Source organism: Sander vitreus, chromosome 13, assembly GCF_031162955.1.
Source record: "Sander vitreus isolate 19-12246 chromosome 13, sanVit1, whole genome shotgun sequence".
Lineage (NCBI taxonomy): Eukaryota > Metazoa > Chordata > Actinopteri > Perciformes > Percidae > Sander > Sander vitreus.
In genome coordinates this window covers 2,142,609-2,160,857 of record NC_135867.1, presented here as the reverse complement: position 1 = coordinate 2,160,857, position 18,249 = coordinate 2,142,609, and positions in this window count along the sequence as shown.

The following is an 18,249-nucleotide window of genomic DNA, read 5'->3' as shown; positions in this document are numbered from 1 at the left end:
CCTAACCCTTTTAGATTATGGGAGGTGATCCACAAAAGCCTATATGGTCGGAACAATGGGATGTCGGAGCAAGAGGGCTTATTTTTTTCGAAACAAAGGGACGTCGGACTAGTGGGCTGTAGGACCAAAGGGAATTTTTCGGGTTATTGAGAGGTTGGAACAATGGAGCGTTGGAAAAATAGCCAGTCCCCAGTTAACCTACCAGGATTGGCGCACATTGCTCAATGCATGATGACGTTGCATTGTATTGTGGCAAAAGTTAAAGTCCCCCTCCACCGAAAAGAAATTGTTTTTATTATGTTAATATGCCCTAAAATGTCTTGATCAGGACTTTACTGACATTGTCACTAGAGAGGTGTTTTCACATTCCTCTTCTGAAGGGCGGAGATATCTGTGCACCCTGAAATCTGAGATTCAAACGTATCCTGTATCACAGATTCGAAAGCCAGTCACTGTTAAATATGCAAAAGCCACCTGAAACCTGCAGTGCAGAGCGGACTGTCAGTTCAGAGTGAAAACAGACTCTCATTGTAGCTGTCAGCCAATGCCAGTTACAAGCTAACAAGTCCTCATAGGCCACCTTTTTTTAAAACAAAGGTGGTGTAATTCACGAACTCCATGGCCGCGTTGGGATACCAGGCTAAGGCAGCAGATCAAAGAAAACGCCACTTAAAAATGAGCTAAATCTTTTAGTTTTGTCTTTCCATGAATACCTCAGAATAGAACGATGAGAAGGAGCATAACAATCAACTTTACAATAACCTCATAACTCTGCATCCGAAATGGCCATACTATAATCCCCTACGTCGGAAGCTTATTATCAAAACCACAAGATTTCCTACTGCTTATATGTTAAATAGCTCTAGCTTTTCCCATCATTTTAGACACAGAATTTGAGAAAATAACGGTCTAAAACGATGTGAAATACAGACACAAAACTACCAAAAGAGGACACAAACCGACTAGAAATGACCACAGAGACCCAAAACAACGCCAAAGAAAACAGAAATGACCAAAAAGAGACACAACACGACTACAAAGAGACAAAATCCCACAAAGAGGCACAAAATTCATGGGGAAATTGTTTTTGTTTTTTTTATTGAAAAACACAACATTTTCTTAAGGAAGGATGCCTAAACTCCTCACCAAATACGCGCACCTAAGTCTTCCACAAAGCTAGGGAAAATACTTTTGTTGTAATGTATTATTAATAGTACAGGAAAGGAGGGGGTATTTAGGATAGATAGAAGCCCCCTGTAAAAACCAATCAGTTCCCTTTACTTTTAATTTCTACTGACTTTGTGGTTGACTCCACGGCTTTATTCCCAGGAGCGTCTGAGAAAGAGAACAACCAGAAAAGTCAGCAGTGGAACCAGATCCTCGTGTTTTGATGGGCATTGTGGGTGATTGGATTGTCTGTATCAGCTTGTTGGCGGGCGAGAGCCGTGCGATGGAGACCCTGAAGCTGATTAAAGGCTGGCGTCGTCCGCCGCCCCCTAAACAGCTTGTGACAGGCTGGAGTCCGGCAGGCTCCACGGAGGCTCCTGCTGGAGACGGGGGGTGTCATCGCTGCTTAGACTGTGTCTGACAGGCGCAGCTTTACAGAAGGACGGACAAAACTCACAGAAATCAATGGCTGCTCAGCAGCAGCAGCAGCAGCAGCAGCAGCAGCAGTGTCGCAGTTCTGGTTGGTTGCTGCTGTTGTGATGCATGCTGGTTAGCAGTTAAAGCTGATCTGATTGTTGTTAGCTGCTGGGTTTGAGAGAGAGGAGCAGGTATATATGAAAACCAGCTCCCCAGAACGTCCTTTTCAACCTTAGAGGACTATCTGTGCCGTTGAATGGCATACCCACAAATAGCCGCTTTGATGGCGACATGCTACGGTAAACTAAGAACAAGAATGACTTTGCTCAGTACAACACACAAGTCCCTCTCAGCTGAAAACAAGGTAATGGCTGCTAAACATATCCAAAGGCAAAATATACCAGATATTTACCCAGAATCAGGGAGAAAACATTATTCAGAGCCCGTAACAACAAGAGATTACCGGGCCTTTACTTTTTCTTTCTGTTATTCTTTTATATTCTTTTCTTTTCTTATTTCTTGTATTTTTTAGCTTCAAGAGCACTAATTGCCCCTATTTATATTCAAAAGAAAAAATGCATAATTTTACCTTTTTCAACCACATCAAAGAAAGCAAAATACTTTGCACTGTAGCAAGATAAATGGAGCCTGGTCGTGTATTTTTCTCTTCTTTAAATTGTCATATATTATGTTTAGGAAAAACTCCCTTTTAGGGAGAAACCTCGAGTGGTGAGGAAAACTTCCTTTTAGGGAGAAACCTCTCTCCTGGTGGGCGGTGTCTGACGGTGCCGGTTGGGGGTGTGATGAACAGTGGCAATAATAGTCACAATAAAGATAATGGAACTATGATTAGAAATAGTAGTTGTAGTAGTTCATGGTGTAGCAGGGCACTGCAGTGCGTTACAGGGCGTAGCAGGGCATAACAGGACGTAGCAGGGCACTGCAGGGCATAGCAGGACGTAGCAGGGTGTAGCAGGACGTAGCAGGGCACTGCAGAGCAAACATAACACAAGCCTTGGTTGAATGCACCACTGATACTGTGATTAACTAGCAAAGTGTGTGGACTTAAAGTGGCAATAATGTTTTTTAAGATAAATGAGGCCTACATGACAGCACCTGCAATACAATGCAACATGAAGTAACTCTTGACCTCTCTGTTTCAAAGTCTGTGGCTGAGGAGGTAAATCAGTTAAATGCCAGATTTGACGCCTGGCATTTGTATAGTGTGACGGTACGCTAATCTAACGTGGTCATCTAGGACAAAGAAACACAGCTACTAAAGGCTAGCCTAGCTGGTAACATTAATTATATTGTCTCCTTTCCCTGCTTGTTGCGTTTAACGTGAGAATGAGACCTAAGCTGTATACTTTCCTACCTAAGAGGGTTTGTGCTGTGTTAACTGACTCACCCAGCCGCTGTTTCAGTTCGCGTTCCCAAGCCGGGCCTGCTAGCTTTTGGTACCACCCTCATCGAGGTGGCCAGCACGCTCTGTTGTGCCACTCCTGCGCCTTTCCTGTAGGGTCTGCACCAGCCCGCTCTTCGCGGTCGTCGTTCAGGTTTTAAAAGATGAACTGTTACTTAAAACGTCAAAAAGGGACTTTTGAAAGAAATGGGGCTAAAAAAGTCTAGCTGTTATCCAGTGTAAAGCTTGATTTATAAGAGGCAATTCGTATTACTGCAAATTAATCAAAATGAGTCCACCCTGACCAACTTTTGTAAAAACATGAGAGGGGGACTGAAAGAGGAAGATATTTAGGTAAACATCAGAGAGGGGAGAGAATCTCATGGACAGGAGAGGCAGATCCTCTAAAGAGATTTGGTTGAGCTCAACTCCCTTGTTGAGATGCCCCACATGCCTGCTCAAATAATGACAGAAAAATACTGCCTGGCAATCAAACCACATATAAACCTTTATCACTCTCAAGCTTTTGGCATTAAAAAAAACCCCTTAGAGTAAACATCCCCCCCATATAACCAAAGCTCTGTGTTTATGGCCCTGTTGGTGCTGTATGTCTTACATGTTGATCACCACCAGATTGTCAGAAAAATCAATCTCAATCTGCGCCTCCCAAAGTCATCCGTCTTCGCACTTGCTCATTGGTGCATTTTACGACCGACTGCAAGGGTTTGAACCTGACCCCCCATTATTTCCCAATGAGCTACCAATAATCCATAACACATGCAAACAAAACAAAGATACCAACATTGCCATGTAACTAGAGCTGCAAAGATTAATCGATTAGTTGTCAACTATTATATTAAATCGGCAACTATTTTGATAATAGATTAATGGGTTTGAGTCATTTTCTATGAAATGTAAAAATTCTCTGACTCCAGCTTCTTTAAAGGTCCAATGTGTAGGAATTTCTACCATCTAGCGTTGAGATCATATATAGCAATCAACTCTCTCGCACCACGCAGTTCAAAGTACGTATTACAGCTACGGTAGCCGTTTGGCATCTCTTTTAATCCCCTTTTCCTTCATCAGGTCTTTCCATCTTTGGAAGGCAGCTCCAATGTTCACTCTTTTTTATGATGACACCGGTCTCTTGCTCTTCTTAATATCCTTTTTCTTTTTCTGGGCGAAGAAGAAATTTTGTTTTCGAAAACGTGTGGTCCTCTAAGTTTCCTTGTTCTAACTTGCCGGAGCCGGGAAGCGACGATATCCATTAGCAGCATTGGCAGCACCTGTGAGTTTATTATGTGACAACGAAACGGGAAAGGCGGAGCAGTATGTCCTGTGTGTCCCTTACCGGCTAACGTATTTCAAGATGGAGCATGAATATGGAGCGTCTACCCCAGTTCATGCGAATGCAAATGTAAAATTTCAAGACATTAGTAATACTTGGAATTTATGGTGGTGGTAAATATTCATGAAAAAGGACAAGTTTGTGAACGGGCAACACAGATTTTGATAATGAACAATTAAAAACGTTACACACTGGACCTTTAAATGTGAATGTTTTCTAGTTTCTTCTCTCCTCTGTGACAGTAAACTGAATATCTTTGAGTTGTGGACAAAACTAGACATTTGAGGACGTCATCTTGGGCTTTGAGAAACACTGATCGACGTTTTAGAGACCAAAAAACTAATGGATTAATCGAGAAAGTAATCGACAATGAAAATAATCATAAGTTGCAGCCCTACATGTAACTGTAGCATGACAGCATCCTCTGCAGGTGTGTGTCCAACTGGCCACCTGTTTGAATCTTAAAAAGTGATCATGACCCGCCTTTGTTTGTCACCACTGCTGAAGGCGAAGAAGCCTCCACTGATGGCAGAATGTATATCCCATCATACATTTTTATACATTTTCACAATGTCTTTATTGATTTAATTTACACTCACAAGATAATGTTATTGTGTGTGCAACTCTTTTTTTCCTAACAAAAAACACTGAATAATTTCTCTTTTCACATTTATTTTACTATAAGAGCTAAAGAATCATAAAAAAGCTAACTATATGACAGTATTGTATGTACAGTTCAATTGTACCTCTAGCAAAGTTATGATATGCATAAATAAATACAAAACTAAGAATTGCACCTTTGCTATTAGCCTCCTCTCCCCCTCTGGGGTTCACCACTAGTTTCATTTTTAGATATCCTGTCCTGCATTTTCCTTCTGTAGAAGCTCCCTCCTTTTTTTATTTTTTATAAATTGGTTAGCTGTTAATAATTTTACCATCACTGACTCTGGACTCATTGAAGTAACATTTGCTAAGCAGCAGAATTGCTCCTTAAGGGATTTCCTTACACAGTGCCCTCTTTTCACACTATTTTGTTTAAAACCCTCTGAGGTCTACGGGCATTTCCTCAATTTTTTCATATCTTATTAAATTCACCTTTTAAGGGTATTTGCATATAACCTGATGCCCATGTGTTTCATATCAAAATGTTCGGAACAAACTCAGCTTTCTGTAAGTGAGGCCCAAATTTGTCCTAGAACAATCTGTAAAGAGATCATTTGGCCCTAAAGCTGAAACGTTGAAGTCCACTTTTAGAAATTCTTCAAATCTCTTGTGAAAATATACCTTTACTCATGTGGACGAATTGTTTTTGGTGCTTGAAATATGTCTTAGGTTTGCAAAAGTAGTGTAATATATGACTAAAATAGTAGATACATGTATTATAAATGTCTAAAATGACAAATCTCAGATGTTGGAGCATCTTCAGCGTTGTCATTGCTACAGGAGACTCTTGACGGACAGCTAGTGCCCACCATACACTAGAAGACTTTATACAAACTTTGAAAAGACTACAGTCTGACACCATCTCACATCTTAAAACAATCATCTCACATCTAATGTTAAAGACTGTCATAATATGTAAAGACAAATTGCAATTAGACTGCATCTAGATTAGTTTTGAAAAATGTAACCAAGCTAGCTAGCTACCACTAGCGTTAGCTGGTAACTTAAGGGAAGGTTTGCAGATTTTCTGTTGTGCCGTACATGCAGATGAATGGCAGCAGTCAGTGGCGGAGTGGCAATCGGGAGAGTCAGGACTTTTCCCAGTGGGCCGGTAGTGTTTCGAGGCCACGAGGGCCAGTCCGATAACATATACATACATACATTGCAAGTTCTTAGCAACACCATCCGGCGGCCTGGTGTGCGGCCGCTGCCCGCTGGTCAAACTGTGCAGCCTCTGCTCAACCCGTACGGCGGGCCGCAGCAGCCTCTCATTTCAATACAAACACAGGCTAATCAGAAAGCACTAACGAAGTGCAGGTCACAACCATGTCTAGGATTTTCAGAAATATAGGGGGATCAGTGAGTGGCTCCTCCCCAAATGGCATAGCCCTGGTCGGCCTATGACGTAAAGCCATCGCAGACCTCTTTTTTTCCGTCACGTCTGGAAGTCTATCGGTAACGTTAACAGACAGTGTGTGAGTCTAATGATGGAAAGCCAAAGGAAAGGTGGCGCTGAGAAGGTCAGACTCAAAAGCAAAAAAATGATGGAGGAGGAGGCAGCCAAATGCTCCAAAATAACGGAAAAGTTCCAGGCATCAACGAGTAAAGATACTACAGGTGAAATAAGCTAACTTTGCTAAGCAGCTAATGTCACAGCTGATGGGAATTAGCACCATCTACCAGCCAGCCAAAAGCTTGTGAAATTTGAAAGTAGCTTGTGGTAAATATGAGACAAATGAATGGTTTACTATTGAATGCCTCTTGAATTTGTCCTTCGGTGGTTGGCAGATTTTCCTAGTTTTAAAATGAGTAACTTCCCTTGGCTGCTGCTATGTTAAGTGTATAAGGATTATGATACTAACACTAGCAGAAGCTTATGCATGTTCGAGCAAGGTGACCGTGAAAATTAACAACATGGCCGTTGCATGTGGAATTCTATCACACAAGCTTACGTCACATAAGCATACGCATAAGTTAGCTTGGCAGTCAGTTCCAATGCGCTACTTGCGTTGGGCTAGTGTGGATCGTGTTGCTGTGCTGTGTGTTGTTCATTCATTCACCGGACCATCCGATTGGATTGATGCATTAGATGCATTAGATGCACAAGACAAGCGTCACACATAGCTGAGCTAGCACAAGTGTTAGCTAGTGTCTCCTCTTAACTGAACTCATTTTGTACATTGTAGCCGTCCCTCAGGGGTATCACACATCGTTTCCCGCTGACCCCTGTTGCCCCCCCCACACAACAAACATCCCAAACAAATAGGCATCCGTACAGAGATACAATTTATGTTTGATGCTAAACACACAGCTGTGTATTTTTTTTTTTACAGCTGTTACCTCTGGAAAACATGCTGGAGTTGCAATCAGTAACAATCGATCACCACCAAATGAATCCCCAGTCGGCAGGTAAACTCCTGTGGTCTTTACATGTCAGCATTCTGTTATTTGGAGTCATATTGCAGCCATTAGATAATACATCAAACACATCACGGAGTACAAGAGTGGACAAGAATGTATATTAGTTTCCAGACTTCTCCATTTTACACCCAGCAGTCTCAGCAGCTTATTGTCCTTGAGTTTTGATGCCTCCTGGAATCTTCGCCACAATCTGCTAAAAAAGATGAGGTTCATTTATCTTTTTAAGTGGGAGAAGCACGCTGAGATGTTTTGCCACTCGCAACAAACCACCACCTTTCCCCAAAACAAACTTGCCTGCAACATTTCCAAACCAATTAAGGACGTAATTAATGAAACCCAGCACCTGTAGTGCCAGAGCAATCACTGGAGAGGGGACAGTGAAAAATGTTGCAATCAAATTAATCAAGCAAAAGGCACAGGCCTATTACTCACACCCCATCTAGAGTGGGGTGCCGCGTGCGGAGAACAGGTGATAGTTATCATTAAATTAGAGGGAGATCAGCGGCTCGGGCTGTTTCATCATGTGGGACCTAGATGAACTGCGGGGCGGGCGTCGCATTTGTTGCTGGCACAGTGGCAGACAAGGCAGCCCATATGTTTGATTGTCTAAGAGGAGTGGAGGTGAGGATGTTGGGATAATGATGAATGCAAATGTGAGTGACTCTGCAGTAGCAACACAACAACATCTGGTTCTCCATCGGGCTCTTGTGAACATCCAGGAGGTCGGTGGTGGTCCTGTAGGTGAGAGCACACACACATACAGCCTGCAGAGTTGGAGAAAGTTGTTGGAATTAGAGGAACATTTGTAGCTGTCTCTCTAATTCCCTCACCACCAACAATGGCAGCAGAAGTGGTACAATTAAATCTACATTCTTTACCTTCATTCTGGATTCCAGAGAGATGCGACTGTGTTCACTGATGAAGAAACCTGTGCAACAACAACACAGAACACTGAAAACCAGTGCAACAACTAAATCCTGCACTGGATCTATCTATACCTAGTTACTGAAATATCACCTGAAAGATCATATATCATGTGGAAAGTGTGGTGAGTACAAAATGGACAAAGGTCCTTTGGACTCAAAGGACAACACAAAGGTTAAAATAGTCTTTATTGTCATTGTACATGCACAACGGAATTGGATGCAGTCCTTTCAGTGCAAAACATAAGCAAAAGTGCAAAACAGGTGAATGAATAAATATAAAAGAGACAGTATTTTTTTTTTCTTAAAGAAAGCGAAGACACAAAAACACAGACATACCACTCATACAATACATTCTATACCTGGTGCCCAAAATGTCAACTAAGGCCCTGTTTACACGAATATGCCTGCGGGTGAAAACGACAAAATATTTTATCAGATGTGCCTTTCGTTTAGACGGCGACGGCATTTTTGAGGCTTAAAAACGCCCTCCAAAGTGGAAATCTTAAAAATGCTCCACCGTCGCGTTCCCGTCTAAAGGGTAAAAACGCACTGTGCGAGTGTGTGTGTGTGTGTGTGTGTGTGTGTGTGTCTGTGACTCCACCTCCTCGTCTGTCCAGAAAATTGTCAGCTTTTGTTGTTCGCTTCGCGCTACTAGGGAGAGGAGAGGGAGAGAGGAGGAGGAGAGGGAGACAAGTAGAAGGAAGGTTCTACGCAGGCGCGCGGACTTGGTGGATCGCATTTCACACACTAATAATAATAAACATAGCCTAAGGCTATGTTCACACTTGGTGTCTTTTTTGACAAGAAAAAGTTGACTCGGGCGCTTTTGTAGTAAAAAATAAATAAAAATTAGAGAAGCTAGCAGCAATTGGGTTCCAAAAACCAGCTGAGAGCGTCTTTTGTTGCTATAAGAACAGCTACTGCTACTATAGTATCCTAGAGGTGCTAACGTTAGCTAAAACAAAGTGGTGGAGCGAGCTAGAGAAAGAACAGAGAGAGAGAGAGTGGTGCTACTAAGGTTACATAAAACAAAGTGATTTCCCTGTTCAGGGAGCACCCAGTCATATCATATAACTCGCTGTGCTCCGACTCCATTTTTTCTTGTTGTTATGGAAACGACAGGTCTGGCTACTCTGCTTGTCATTGGTCGACTGTAAAAAAAAAAAAAAGCACTTGATGTAGGGCATTTTAGGCCATTATTCTTATAGGACAGCTGAAGACATGAAAGGGGAGGGAGAGGGTGAATGACATGCAGCAAAGGGCCGTAGGTTGGAGTCAGACCCGCGGCCACTGTTTTTTGCAGCTGCAGAAAAAAATAAACGTTTGCGCTGGTTACTCCATAGGATTATAATGTAAAAACAGACTCTGGCAGCTTAAAAAATGACGGCAAGTGTGTACATAGCCTAATAGAATATATACCATGTGGAAAGTTCAACCAGATGAGTACAGAAAAAAATTTACACTTACACACTTTTCAGTTTCATCTGATGCAAGAAAAAAGATTTGGGTCCAGATTTTTACCAAAAACAATATAAATAATGTCACAGCTGTCACAGCAACGTTTTTTCAATACCAAAAAGTTTGCTCGCTGCTGTTCATCATTCTGTCTTTAGTATTTTGTGTGTCACTGCAAAGAAGCCAATTGTTCTGAGTGGACAAAATTTGATTAAAGCATGCACTGCAATGGTAAATAAATGGTGGAAGGCTGCTAGGGCATGAAGCGAAAACAGAGGCTGGGCTAAGTGTACTGGAGTGTGAATAGGGTTGTGCATTTCAATTGAGTGAAGCGTTGTTGGAGCTGAGTGAAGCGTGAGTTGCAGCCCATGGTGTTGATTAGTCTGGACGTGTGTTACTGGTCGGCTGAATGCAAACGGCTCTGATGGACTGTGTGTAATAACCCATGATGGCCTCCTGCTAATCCACACACTGGGGCTCCCAGAGTCACTAAAGCCTAGCCAATGACTGGGAAGCTGCTCAGTTGCCACTCTGTACCCGCTTTGGTCATGTAAACTGTAGTCTCGCTTTGCCAGACCTTCCTCCACAGTGCTGCGGAGGAAGGTCTGGCTAGTCCATACACCATTCCAGGATGGGAGAAAACATGCTCTGGTTTATTGGCATTTCTTTAAACCAATCACGGTTGACCGTCGGGTTGGTGTGTCATTAGGGGCTAGAATTAGGGTTAGGGTCAAGACATTATCCTGACTAAACTTTACGTCTGTGATTATCCATCAACATATGTTCCTCTGATCTTAACTATTAGTCAAAATAATGTTTGACTCAGAAACTAGGTTTATTGACAATGAATTCCAAGGTTAAGTTTAAAACTAGTGGTGCTGGTGAAAAAAAGCGACAAAAACGTCAAGCGTTTGACCCGGGAGGACAACATGTGCGTGGTCGACAAGACAACACAATGGTTAATGTTGCAATATTTCACACCACAGTGGAGTTTATTTTTTATTTTTAAAGGCTACATATTAATTTCTTTCACACATTTAGTAAAGCCTCGTTTGATGGTTCAGAGTAGCTGTAGGAAGCAGGCATCATCGCGGCAGCACATCAGGCAGGGGGAGGGAGAGGCTTCATCCGCACATCTCTCATCAACACGGGCCACAAAGCTGTTTTACTTCAACAAAATGTCTTGCATAAATACTTAATCCATGCTGGCAGGTACTCATCAAGGTAGGTATGTGCCTTTTCAGTGCCATTTTTGGGGTGTTTGTGTGTGATACAACATCATCTGCAAGTTAGTTTTACAAGGCTTACCTACTGCACCTTTAAGCAAAGTATTTGTTCAAGCATATGGTCATTTCAGAATCAGAAAAAGATTTATTGCCAGGTAAGTAGCACTTTCGAATAATTTAACCCTAATCATAGAATGACCTATGTTTCTGAGTACTTCATGTATATACTGTAGTTTGTAGGCAACAAACAAAATTGTGAGATGTTATCTTTCTGATAGATATCTTATTGGCGCCACTCGAGTACAATAGAAGTAAATAGTGCAGTACTGTGTGTTTGTTTTGTTGTAAACATTATTGGCTTTTTATCCACTCCAATGGTTAGTTTTCTCTCACAGTTTGAGTCATGAGGTCCACCAAAGTCTGCTGCTCAACACAGATACCAAAATAACCAAATTCAGGCACCAAGCGGTTTCCATTTTGGTTTTGGATTAGTTTCTTATCTGTACTGTACAGATGGATACTACACTGCAGACACATTCAATTTTTTGTAATTTTTGATTCATGAGGTTCTCAAAATTGGCCCAGCTCGGACACCAGAGACATACAATCCCATTATACTGAGTCGACGATTGTGAACTACATTTGGAAATATGACTAATTCCGTTCTTTTTTTAATGTTTTGTTTCTCTTTTTGCAGCTTGACTGGCATAGGAACAAACACATCATTAAATCAGCAATGTCCCACTGTCGTCGTTATTATGAAACTCAGTTTGATGCCAACATCTTTCATTAAAAAAAACATGCAGCCATTCGGGGGCCCCGACTTCCCTCGGTACGGAAATATGAAGCTAATCACGGACACAGTGCACGCCAAGCCCGGGGAAAGCGGCTCTTTGCTTTAGGAGCGTTTTCAAATAATACCATTAAAAAATAATAATTGATGAAGTCGGCTCCGAGCAAAGGCACTAAGCACTTTAAAAGCCTTCCGTCGTCTTACAATACAATTTCCAAATCAATATTTCATTAACTGGATAGAGGTGCAATGTTCCTTGTTAATAAAGAAGGTTTGGCTCAGCACAGAGTTTAGCTTTAGTGAATTTAAGGCAGGGAGTGGGCAATTATGTTCCAACAGGACTTCACACACACACACACACACACACACATTCAGTATATTCTCTGCAGAAACACACACACACGCCTCGTCCTCCCTTGATTATTTCTGTGTTTATGGGCCGTTTTATGACCGTAGAGTTTTTGATCTCCAGCGTTGTCGGGCATCAGGTGACTTTCCCCGCAGCAACAGCAAGAAACAAACATGAGCTCCTTTGACTTTGGACCTAATTCCAGTGACAGAGAAGGTGCAGCTGCCACTCTGACAACGCTGTAAATACAGAGTGAAAATCTGGACGGAATTAGCTCACAAACAGACTGTGTACATCACATTTAAAGAGCTGATTTGAATCCGGACCGATTTATGACCACTAAGAACATTCAACTCTGATTGGCTGGAGGGAGTGCATCACAGCACACAGCTGTGATGGCCTCATCAGCTGTCAAATTATATATTTAAAGAGGAAAGATTACTTGTTTCAGCTGCTCTTTATTTGTTAGTTCTATCTGATTTGGCGCGGGTCTTTTGTTACATCTGGATCGGGGATTGTGCCTTTAAAGACCTGCTTTCACTTCACACTCCACATTTGTCTATTGACTTTAGATAAAAGTGTTGCAGAGAACAACGTGGAATTTACTATTTGTGTTTGTGAAGGCAGTATCAATGGATCACATTTTGCTTTAGTTTTTTTAAAGGTCCCATGGCATGAAAATGTCACTTCATGAGGTTTTTTAACATTAATATGAGTTCCCCCAGCCTGCCTATGGTCCCCCAGTGGCTAGAAATGGTGATAGGTGTAAACCGAGCCCTGGGTATCCTGCTCTGCCTTTGAGAAAATGAAAGCTCAGATGGGCCGATCTGGAATCTTCCCTTTATGACGTCATAAGGGGAAAGGTTACCTCCCCTTTCTCTGTTTTGCCCGCCCAGAGAATTAGGGGACCACTAAGGCCTATATAAAAGAGACTTCAGATACAGTATTAGGGGACCACTAAGGTCTATATAAAAGAGACTTCAGATACAGTATTAGGGGACCACTAAGGCCTATATAAAAGAGACTTCAGATACAGTATTAGGGGACCACTAAGGCCTATATAAAAGAGACTTCAGATACAGTATTAGGGGACCACTAAGGTCTATATAAAAGAGACTTCAGATACAGTATTAGGGGACCACTAAGGTCTATATAAAAGAGTCTTCAGATACAGTATTAGGGGACCACTAAGGCCTATATAAAAGAGACTTCAGATACAGTATTAGGGGACCACTAAGGTCTATATAAAAGAGACTTCAGATACAGTATTAGGGGACCACTAAGGCCTATATAAAAGAGACTTCAGATACAGTATTAGGGGACCACTAAGGCCTATATAAAAGAGACTTCAGATACAGTATTAGGGGACCACTAAGGTCTATATAAAAGAGACTTCAGATACAGTATTAGGGGACCACTAAGGTCTATATAAAAGAGACTTCAGATACAGTATTAGGGGACCACTAAGGCCTATATAAAAGAGACTTCAGATACAGTATTAGGGGACCACTAAGGCCTATATAAAAGAGACTTCAGATACAGTATTAGGGGACCACTAAGGTCTATATAAAAGAGACTTCAGATACCCTGAATCCAAGCGACTACGCAGACAAAGTGTCGCTTAGCGTCTGAAAAGACCTTCATACAGTTTTACGGCAAACTGAGACTTTCTTTTAAACGGAAGAACATCATATGTGTAATTCATGGCTCAATTCAAACAGGATCAAAAATGAATAAGTTTCTCCCCACTCATTACCATACACATTTGTTCCGAAATAGGGTCGAATTGGAGTCCACTGGAAGGGGAGGGACGCCTCTCTTTAGTGTCTTCTGTTGTGTGTTGATGCAAAAACTGTTTCCAGAAGGAAGCCTGGTGGAGGTGAGGTGGAACAACTGCTTCAAACTTTTATCTTTATTTTTTTTTTTTTACTTTATGCCTAAATCACTCTGCAAAATTTCACATGACTTTGATTCAGCTTTAGATGGCTTTGTGTGGAGAGGGAATCACTGTGGGGGTTTGGCATCAATGCAAATGCAGTGGTGCTTGTCGTTCAGGGCCGTGTGCCTGGACATTTTGATTTACTATTGTACATCTGTAATGAAATATTGGACTGCACACACACAGTATCAGAATTACAGAAAGGCAATTTTACTGTAACAGTCTTTAATAGCACTTTATTTCTCAGCCTGCTGCACACCTGCACGGCTCGGCTCCAAGCTGAGCGCTGCAGCATGCATGACAGATTGAAATATTGAAATTCGTCTTGATGAATTGACAGACATGCGGCGCACATACCCCGGCGGGATTGTGCCTGATTGGTTTCTTTGTCTCTGGTTTCATGTGGGATGTGATCCGTTGGACGAGTTTGCAGACATGTTAAGGGAACGCGTCCTGTGAAATGTGACGCTCTTTGAGCTGCTGCTGCTGCTGAAGCCTCTGACATACAGTGTGGAGCAGGAGGAATCAGATGTAATGCAACAGTGACACCCAGTGCAGATAAAATGCAGAGCATGGGGTACATATCAAGGGGTCAGCCCTATGTTCCCACTTTTTTTTTTTCACTGAAAATTAGGCTCCATGTTCCCACAGCCCTATGTTCCCACATTTTTAGGACATTTTCAAAATTAGGTCTTGTCTTCCTACATTTCCGTTAAATTTAAGCCCTATCCTCCACAACATTTTTTAGGGTTAGGGGGATAAAATCTGATATAAATTTATGAAAAAGAAAGTGTGGGAACCTTTAAACCTATAAAACCTATAAAAGAGACTTCAGATACAGTATTAGGGGACCACTAAGGTCTATATAAAAGAGACTTCAGATACAGTATTAGGGGACCACTAAGGTCTATATAAAAGAGACTTCAGATACAGTATTAGGGGACCACTAAGGCCTATATAAAGAGACTTCAGATACAGTATTAGGGGACCACTAAGGTCTATATAAAGAGACTTCAGATACAGTATTAGGGGACCACTAAGGTCTATATAAAAGAGACTTCAGATACAGTATTAGGGGACCACTAAGGCCTATATAAAAGAGACTTCAGATACAGTAATAGGGGACCACTAAGGTCTATATAAAAGAGACTTCAGATACAGTATTAGGGGACCACTAAGGTCTATATAAAAGAGACTTCAGATACAGTATTAGGGGACCACTAAGGTCTATATAAAAGCATCCAAAGAACACCATGTCATGGGACCTTTAAAATTAAACATTGCAGTTGGTGCTAAGTGGAGCGTCTGTCATGGTGTGATTGGTTATGTCACTGTCAGTCCCCTGCTCCATATGCCATCCACCAATCACAGCGTCTCTCGGATGAAAACGCCACGTGACTCCCCTCTGTGTCAGTTAAACTTCTCATCTCCAATCCTATCTGTGTTTGTGAGAAGTGGCGCTGTCCTGAGTTGAAAGATACAGCTTTATTATCAAGTTACCGTAATAGGCGTGTGTGTTCGCTGTCCATTTCCATTTTTTTTTTTTTTAAGGGGCGTGTGCCCGTGAGCACCCACGGAGGAAAACATAAATCAGCGCCTATGAGTGATTGTATGTATCCTGAGAGCGTGGAGACAGAAGGCCTGCTGGATTGCGTTTGTCTCCCCATGATCAAAGTTTTTCATCCAAATGACATTTACCACCTGGCTCCATACTTGCTCAATCCAATTACCTGCCAACAGTGTTTATTAAAGCTTCATAATTTCTTCTTCATCAATCTTCACTTGTTGTGGCTTTTGGACATTTTAGAAATCTGATTTTAGACCTGCAAACTTCTACTCGTAATTGCGTTACATAATTGTATTTTACACCCTGGTTGTCCTACTTTATTTGGTTACACTTTACTTGAAGGTATCTACATAAGAATGTGTCAAACATTATAAACAAGTCATAAACGTTTATGATATAACGCTTCTTTTAATAAGTGTCATTCGGTTTTTGTCATGACAAGTTATGGTTAGGGTTATGGTTCATGTGTTCATGACAGTGTCATGTCACTCTTATGTAGATACCTTCAAGTAAAGTGTTACCATTTATTTATTTAATTATTAATTCTGAAAGTTTTAGTTGCTTTCTATTGCTCTTATGATGGTGTTGCTTCCTTGTCTGTGTTGATGTTATGTTCATTTTTTGGGTTTTATTTTTTTTTCTTGTTCTTGTTTTCCTTTCTTTTACTTTGTAATTGAGTCCATGTCATTGTTCATGAGGGTCGCCCCTCAATGACACTCTCTCGAGCATAAATAAAGGTTCAGTGAATGAATGGATGAATCATTTCAATTCTCACGTATCTGCTGTCAGTAGTGTCTCTTCTCATTTGAGTTTCTACACCTAATAGTAACGGCATACTTTTCTCTTGTTTCCTCTGCAGGGATGTCAGCCAGTCGATCAATGACAATCAATTTATATAGCGCCTTTAAAACATAACAAAATGCAATTCAGAGCGCTGAACATTGATTGAACAATAGCCGACAAAAACAGAGATGAATGAAAAAGTGGATTTAGAGACCAAAGCACACTAAGAAAAATATGGATGAAATATGGATAGTTCAAAATAAAAAAAACAGTTAAATGTTCACAACAATATTAATTATTATAAAATAAATACAAATCGTTATAAAAATCAATAAATAAAACTGTCTATTAAATTGCCCATATTATGAAAACAAAAACATTTTTCCTGGGATTTGGGGAGTTATTTTGTGTCTCTGGTGCTTCCAAACGCATACAAACTTGGAAAATAAACCCATCCATGCTGTTCTGAGTGAGAAACGGTTTCTGAATGTCTCCTGCCTTCAGTCTCCGGGTGAGCTTGTCAACATCGGCAGGGCTGTCTACGTCATCGGCCGAAACATTTGGTGTGTGCTAACCACTTTAGCTAATACCACATCAGCTAGCTGTTTCTCCAACTTCGGTCAGTACAAGGCAGGATTAGCCGGGAGACTTCTTCTAAGTAGTTCTATACAATTTCTTTTGTAGATTAGGGTGAACCTGTGTGTGTTGTAGCAGGATTTTGCCATTGAGAACGAGGTGGCTAACCGCTAAGCGCTAGCAGCACTAGCTTCTAGCTAGTAGTCCTTATCTAGCTACTGCGCATGTGTGACTCCCAACAAAGATGAACAGAAGTGAGATGTCTCACTCTGTAGCTAAAACAGAGAGCTCAACACACAGGGTGAAAAAAGGAGCTGCACCAATGTGCAGTACAACAAAAAAATTTGCATAATATGGGCACTTTAAGACACTAAAATAAGCATAAACACTAAAACTATAAAATTATAAGACTGAATAAGTAGGTTTTTAGTCTACATTTAAAGTTTAAATATGTCCAGCTAGTGCAGACAGTAAGTGCTGCTCAGCACCCATGGGAGCTGCAGGATAGCACCCATGATTTGTGTTCTTGAACAAAGCGTTAAGCGAAGCAGAACAGGAAGGTATAGGGTTTAAATGCAGGTCTGCTGTTCTGCTGATCTATACCTACATACAGGGCCAATCCAGCTATAATAACAAAGAAACAGGATCCAATATTGTCTTCCTTCACTGGTTATGAGAAGATAGAAGCTCAGAGTAGAACGGTTTAGGTGGTTCAACTACCCTGAGGAGGTATTCTGGACAAATCCAACTAGCAGGAGACCCAGGGTAAGACCCAGAACACAGTGAACAGATAGTATTTGGCTGTTGGAGTCCCAAAAAGTTCCCTGGCCATTTCTGTCTCTTATTGTATGGAAAGCCCAGATGAACTATTCCCAGGAGGAGATGGAGGAGATGGAGGATGTGGCCGACCCGTTCTCACTCCGAACTCGTAACGATCGGGGAAATAAACGCCTCTTGTCCGCGAGTCTCATTGGTAGAGCCTGCGGCTGGATGGAGCTCTATCAATGAGAGCTAGCTAGCCTCCTCTTAGAATTCCTCTGAAATTCACAAAAATGCATTAAATTGAAATCGGACACCATTGTTAGCTTTATAAGACCTTGGGGTAGATGTTATATAAGTAGCGTGACGAAATTCAAACTGTAAATATACTTGAATTACGTCGAAAATGAAGCTAACTAGCCGCGATCTGTACACATAGGATTGAAGGGACAGTCGCA